General features: G+C 37.4%; 1 pseudogene; it reads left to right on the top strand.

Annotated features, from left to right (window-relative positions):
* The first annotated feature begins 766 nt into the window (after nt 1-766).
* On the top strand, nt 767-1,721 carry LOC747575 (small ribosomal subunit protein uS5-like; annotated as a pseudogene).
* Nucleotides 1,722-8,103: the final 6,382 nt, after the last annotated feature.

Here is an 8,103-nt window from a genome sequence, read left to right as displayed (position 1 = left end):
CACAACCAAAAAAGATAATTTTAGACCAATATCCTTGATGAACATTGATGCAAAAATCCTCAATAAAATACTGGCAAACCGAATCCAGCAGCACATCAAAAAGAAATAGCTCAATTATTTTAATAGTGGAGTTCTAGGGTGAGGAGGACTGGATGCTTTTTTTTTTTTTTTTTTTTTTTTTTTGTCTTTTTTGAAACGGAGTTTCACTCTTGTTGCCCATAATGGTGTGCAGTGGCATGATCTCGGCTCACTGCAACCTCTGCCTCCCGGGTTCAAGTGATTCTCCTGTCTCAGCCTCCCGAGTAGCCGGTATTACAGGCACATGCCACCACGCCGGGCTAATTTTTGTTTTTTTAGTAGAGACGGAGTTTCATCATATTGGTCAGGTTGGTCTTGAACTCCTGACCTCAGGTGATCCGCCTGCCTCGGCCTCCCAAAGTGCTGGGATTACAGACGTGAGCCACCGCACCGGGCCTGGATGCCTTTTCTTAGGGACTGACCAGGCAGGATTTGAGAAGAAGCCTTGGTCCTAAATAACGTTTCACTTCCCCAGGAGGACTGACTATGTGGTACTTCAGAATTTTTCCCATTTTCTTGCTTTTCTGACCTTGACATATCTCTATTGATTGCAACAAAGTAGCCAAATTAATTCTGAACATACAAATGAAATAGTGTTTTAATACTCTCACCTGTTTCTCAGAAAAAATGCAAGATATTTGAGGCTTTAAAAATTGCAAAACTAGCTTCTTCTCCGAGGAAACACCAAATGGCGGATGACGCAGGTGCAGCTTGGAACCCGGAGGCCCTGGTGGCCGTCGGGGCCCTGGGATTGGGAACCGCGGTGGCTTCCGCGGAGGTTCCGGCAGTGGCATCTGGGGCCGGGGTAGCGGCCATGGACTGGGCCGGGGCCGAAGCCGCGGAGCTCGCGGAGGCAAGGCCGAGGATTAGGAGTGGATACCCGTCACCAAGCTGGGCCGCTTGGTCAAGGAAATGAAGATCAAGTCCCTGGAGGAGATCTGTCCCTTCTCCCTGCCCATTAAGGAATCTGAGATCATTGACTTTTTCCTGGGGGCCTCTCTTAAGAACGAGGTTTTAAAGATTATGCCGGTGCAGAAGCAGACCCGTGCTGGCCAGTGCACCAGGTTCAAGGCGTTTGTTGCTATCGGGAACTACAATGGCCACATCGGCCTGGGTGTTAAGTGCTCCAAGGAGGTGGCCACCGCCATCCGTGGGGCCATCATCCTGGCCAAGCTCTCCATTGTCCCCGTGCGCAGAGGCTACTGAAGGAACAAGATCGGCAAGCCCCACACCGTCCCTTGCAAGGTGACAGGCCGCTGCGGCTCTCTGCTGGTGCGCCTCATCCCTGCACCCAGGGGCACTGGCATTGGCTCCGCACCTGTGCCCAAGAAGCTGCTCATGATGGCTGGTATCGATGACTGCTACACCTCAGCCCGGGGCTGCACTGCCACCCTGGGCAACTTCGCCAAGGCCACCTTTGACGCCATCTGTAAGACCTACAGCTACCTGACCCCCGACCTCTGGAAGGAGACTTTATTTACCAAGTCTCCCTATCAAGAATTCACGACCACCTCGTCAAGACCCACAGCAGAGTCTTCGTGCAGTGGACCCAGGCTCCAGCTGTGGCTATAACATAGGGTTTTTATACAAGAAAAATAAAGTGAATTAAGCCTGAAAAAAAAATTGCAAAAATACTGGTCTCATTGAAACAGTTCAATATTTTCAAATGTCAAATATATAAATGGATTTTAACAGCATTACCATAAAGTTTCAGAAATAATTCGCTAATGTGAAAATGCAGAAGTTTGATTTTTTTCCAAAGACTCTTTCATGTAATTAGGTTCAATAACTTAACTGATGATAGGAGGAATCTGTACCCTCTAATCCATTTAGTATTTTCATGTGATTTATTTCAGTGAGAATACTAGCTACGTCAAATGTAAATTCAAATGTCTTATTAACTATTTTAATGATATTAACATTTAATGTCTCTTTTCACATAGAATCAATCCCTTATGATGTAAAAAGTTTGCTTCGAAATTAAGACTTAACAGTTTTACCAAAAGTTGCCAATATATATTTGTAGATAGGGAAAAATTCTGAAAATTATAGTAGTGAAAAGTTTCTTGTTACTAGTATAATAATCATCAAAAGTTATTTTCTATATTAGATTTCTCTGTTGAGCAGTATTCCCGTCAAGTTATAGTGAAATAATAATAAACATTTCGGTGATCTTTTGAACCCTGAAAAATATTGAGGCTTGTTGTCGATGAGCACAAAAAATAAATCTCAGAATCTTACTGTGGTTTTGTACAGAGTCTGCATCAACTTAAAATGTCACAAACTGCTGTTTAAAAACTAGCTCTTTAGCATTCTTTGACAATCAGTTTTGTATAAGCATGTAATTATTTTAGGTTTGTATCTCACCCATCTGTTTTCTTTTATTTATAGAAAACATATAAAATCATGGAAAGAATCTCCTTTATTATCAAGTATTTCTGTTGGGATTTTTTTAAAGTTTCTAATTTATATTTGCTCATAGTTTTAAATTTCTGTGTTAAAAGTATTCATATAAATGGCTTAAAAGTGAGAGCAAAAGCTGCAATTACTTTACACCAACCTAATACTATTATGTGACTTACAAAAAAAAAAAAAGCACGAAAACAGAAACAAAAACAAAATCACATCCTTGGTCTACCCCTTACATGCACCAATGTCTACCCACACCCTAACAAACATTCTCTTCTTTTTTACGGTAATTTTTACTATTTATGTCTATGTTTTCTAAAAAAAAGTCACATTAATATTTCTTTTTTTTCAATTAGATAATATCTCTTCCCGTTCTTCCATGAAAAAAATGATTTAACATACACATAATAACATTATTCACTGTTGCCCATACAGAGGTATTTCCCATTCTCCATTTCCTCAATATAGTTATATGACAGTCTGTGGTTTAATCAATAGTCTTCTCTTCGCTAAGAAGACATTATTCTCAGTTGTATCATATTGTATACTAAGATCACACAGTGTTTCTTGTAAATGTTATTGTTTCCTTTAGCATTAATAATTGTCTATTCATAGCTATTTCCATATATCTATCATTGATTCTTCTCTTAAATTCTTAACACATATTTATTTATTTATTTTTAGGAGACGGGGTCTCACTCTGTCATCCAGTCTAGAGTGCAATGGTGTGATCATAGCTCATTGCAGCCTCAAACTCCTGGGCCCAAGCAATTCTCTTGTCTGAGACTCCCAGGTAGCTGGGACTACAGGTGTGCACCACCATGCCTATTCTTCTCTCAAATTTTTTACCAAAAAGGTAACACTCATTCCACATAGTCAAATACATCAGATATTCTACTAATTCTATTGATTTTCCAGTGGAACTGTCATTCCTGGAGTCCTCTACCGTTTGCCTTACACTGGATGGAGTAGCTCCTGTGCAGCTCCTCCTGGGACCAGCTTTGACCTTCATCGTGGAAACCGTCTTTTCTTGTCTTTTATGCAAAATATAAACCTTGCCCTTTACTTCACACCCTATATAAATATTAACTTCAAATGGATCATAGATTTACATGAAAGGATTAAAACCATAAAATTTCTAGAATATAACAGTAAAAAATAGTGACTTTGGTAAAGAGTTATTTAATAGAGCATTAAAAGCATGGACTATAAACAAGAAAATGGATAAATTAAAACTCATTGAATTTTTTTAATGGTCTTCAAAAGATATAGTTAAGATAATTAAAAGGCAAATCACAGGCTGGGAGAAAGAATTGCAATATATATACACACACATATATATGCTATATATATATATATACACACACACACATATGCAATATGTATGTATATACACACACAAAAATACCAAGAATATATAAAGAAATGTACAAAGAATATATAAAATATATAGAGAATATATACAAAGAATATATAAAGAAAATATGAAAAAGCCTTACTACTAGAAAATATGAAGAAAAATCATTAAAAAATGGAGGGTAACAAAAGGTTTGGACGCTTAAATGAAGATATACAAATGACACAAGAAAAGTTGTTCAATATTATTAGTCATTAGAGAAATGCAAGTTAAAACCATAATTAGACACTACTACTGGGCCAGTATTAATTTATTGCTTTTCAGCTGCACATTTGCCCTTCAGCACCAGCTGTGATATTGGACTGGCTATCTTAAGCATTCTTTTTTTACAGTGAGCAGAATGCTAACCATACTCAGTAGAAGGCATACACTGCCGGAGGAAGGGGCTTCTCTTGCTGGTTCTAGCTGCTGCACAGTTGCTCAGTGGTGCGGTTGCGTGGCCATCCTGTGCTGCTCCGCTCCAGCCTCGAGTCCAGACTTTGTCATCTCTAAGCAGACCTAGAAATGTGTGTCAAAATCAGGAATGATGATAAAGGAGGCTGAGAAAACTACTGAGGTCTAGGAAGAACGGCCCAGAGAAGGAAGAGCTAGGATAACAAATAGTATGTTCTAGAGGAGTAAGTGAGAGAAATATCTCAGAAATTACCAGATATAAGGGATGCCTGTTCCTAATGAATTCTTGCTTGTTTATGGCAATATGGCTTGTATATTTTCAGTGGGCTAAAACTGCTTAAAGATCTTTAGTTAAACAAGACAGTTCAACTAATTACTCAGATTCTTGAAGCTACCATGTGGCAGAAATTGGATTTGATCCTAGCACTAGTAGGTTCTGAAATCTGCCAATATTACAAAGATATTTAACAAACTATATTTTATAGAACACTTATTTTACTCAATTCCGATAGTTAGTCTATTGAGGAGTGTTTAGGGTGAGGTTTCATGAGCAAAGTTTGGGAAATTCTGATAAAATAGTGTTCTTTATTGAAATATTTTTAGGAATATACTGATTGTTATAGAGGACACATATACAACATGTAACAGATACATTTCACCTCCAAAATATTTTCTTAAAAGGAATGTTTTGGGGGACTGTTTGCTGCAGAACATAATTTGGAAAGTATTGCATTGCATCTTGTGACCCATTATGATGGCCTTATTAATTCTCCTTTCATGCTGTATAGGCGTAGCATTACGTCCTCAAAGCAGTTTCAATAAGAGAGCCACCATTTACTTACTCTGAGAATGGGAGATGTAAATTCTTTCATTTCTGTGTGATTTTGTAATACTCCATCCTCCTATCAACAGGCAGGAGAATCAAGCTAATAATCACTGGGAAAAGAAAATCTACATGGCTAATGGTTTCTTGAGCATGTGCTAATTGCTATTTCTTTTGCTGCCTTACTGGATACTTCATAAAATCTATACTGAAAGCTGTAGATTCTTCTACTGTATTGCTGCTTTATTTTTGACAGTTTCAGAAACTTCTAAGGATTTACAGGTCCCCTCCTCCTCTACTATTTATTTTTTTCTAAATAGAGCCACTTCTTCAGACTCTTCTAAAGTTTCTTCACAGTAGTTACTTAAGCTGGCTTGTCTATTTTCCTCTCAGTAGTTTTCAAGTGCTTAGAGATATAGTCTTTAACTTATAAAATCCTTTCAAAAAGTAATAGGTTTCAAGAGAGTTTGTAGCCTATTGAAGAGTAGTAAGAAGCAGCTCTAGAGAATGTAAACTGTATCCAATATATAAGGTGATGGTAATATTTTAGCAATTTTGTAAGCTATTTTATTAAATAAACACATAGGAAACAATTCTGGATATTTTTTAAAAGCATGTAATTTTACCACTTGAATTCAATAATGATTAGTGTCTTAGGATAATTTTTATCCTCAATGCATTTTTACACTTCTCTCTCTTGGAATTTCCTTCCAGTGTGGCATTCTGCTGTTTCACTTAAGAGCACATAAACATTTTCCATGGTGTTTCATATTTCCCATGAACATAAGTTTAATGACTGAAGAATATTCCAGTGGTTATTTAATTATTCCCTTTTTGAAGCATTTTAAGATTATTTTCTATTTTTTCTCTGTAAGTACTTCTGTAATAAACATATGGTATATGAAAGTTTTCCCCATATTTTGAACTCTTTATGATAGTTTCTTGTAAGTAAGATTACAGGGTCAATGGACATGAACACTTTTATGGCTCTTAATGCTTATAATCAAATTGCTTTCTAAGAGGTTGTAGCAATTTACAGTGCTACTAACTACATATGAAAATCAGTCATTTAGGGCCATCTTAAATTTAGGCAATTCTCAATGATGCTAGTTTATGCATTTCTGTATTTCCAGTTTTTAATGGCATTATCTGTAATAGGGAATAATTAGGATATTAGTAAACAGACCACACAATCTGCTTTTGTTTCCCACCGAATCTGTATAGTAAATACAGTTGACCCTTGAACATTTTGGGGGTTAGGCACCCCAGCTCCTCCTGCACTTGAAAGTCCTTGTATAACTTTTGATTCCCAAGAACTTACCTAATAATAGATTACTGTTAAGTAAAAGCCTTACTGATAACACAAACTGTTGATTAACAAGTAATGTGTATGCTATATGTATTACATACTGTATTCTTACAATGAAGTAAGCTAGAGAAAAGAAAATGTTGTTAAGAAAATGATAGCTTTTTTTCCACTGGCAAGATGGCTGAAAAGGAACAGCTCCAGTCTGCAGCAATCAGCAAGACCAATGCAGAGACAAACCACTGCTCAAGGAAATAAGAGAGGACACAAACAAATGGAAAAACATTCCATGCTCATGGATATTAAGAATCAATATCGTGAAAACAGCCATACTGCCCAAAGTAATTTATAGATTCAATGCTATCCCCATCAAGTTATCATTGAATTTCTTCATGGAACTAAAAAAAGCTACTTTAAATTTCATATGGAACCAAAAAAGAGCCCATAGAGCCAAGACAATCCTAAGCAAAAAGAACAAAGCTGGAGGCATCATGCTACCTGACTTCAAACTATACTATAAGGCTACAGTAACCCAAACAGCATGGTATTGGTACCGAAACAGATATATAGACCAATGGAACAGAACAGAGCCCTCAGAAATAACACCACACATCTACAACCATCTGATCTTCAACAAACCTGACAAAAACAAGCAATGAGGAAAGGATTCCCTATTTAATAAATGGTGCTGGGAAAACGGGCTAGCCATATGCAGAAAATGGAAACTGGACCCCTTCCTTATATCTCACACAAAAATTAACTCAAGATGGATTAAAGACTTAAGTGTAAAACCTAAAACCATAAAAACCCTAGAAGAAAACCTAGGCAATACCATTCAGGACATAGACATGGGCAAAGACTTCATGACTAAAACACCAAAAGCAATTGCAATGAAAGCCAGCATTGACGAATGGGATCTCATTAAACTAAAGAGCTGCTGCTCAGCAAAATGCAACTATCAAAATCTAACTATCATTAGAGTGAACAGGCAACCTACAGAAAGGGAGAAAATTTTTGCAATTTATCCGTCTGACAAAAGTCGCATGTCCAGAATCTGCAAGGAAGTTAAACAAATTTACAAGAATAAAACAACCCCATCAAAACGTGCACCAAGGATATGAACAGACACTTCTCAAAAGAAGACATTTATGTGGCCAAGAAACATGAAAAAAAGCTCATCATCACTCGTCATTAGAGAAATGTGCATCAAAACTACAATGAGATACCATCTCACACCAGTTAGAATGGCGATTATTAAAAAGTCTGGAAACAACAGCTGCTGGCAAGGATGTGGAGAAATAGGAATGCTTTTACACTGTTGGTGGGAGTGTAAATTAGTTCAATCATTGTGGAAGACAGTGTGGTGAATCCTTAAGGATCTAGAACCAGAAATACCATTTGACCCAGCAATCCCATTACTGGGCATATCCCCAAAGGATTACAAATTATTCTACGATTAAGACACATGCACATGTATGTTTATTGCTGCACTATTTACAATAGCAAAGAATTGGAACCAACCCAAACACCCATCAATGATAGACTGGATAAAGAAAATATGGCTCATATACACGATGGAATACTACACAGCCATAAAAAAGAATGAGTTCATGTCCCTTGCAGGGACATGGATGAAGCTGAAAACCATCACCCTCAACAAACTAACACAGGAACAGA

Source organism: Pan troglodytes, chromosome 19, assembly GCF_028858775.2.
Source record: "Pan troglodytes isolate AG18354 chromosome 19, NHGRI_mPanTro3-v2.0_pri, whole genome shotgun sequence".
NCBI classification, from domain to species: domain Eukaryota; kingdom Metazoa; phylum Chordata; class Mammalia; order Primates; family Hominidae; genus Pan; species Pan troglodytes.
This window is presented reverse-complemented; position numbering and strand designations above follow the sequence as displayed.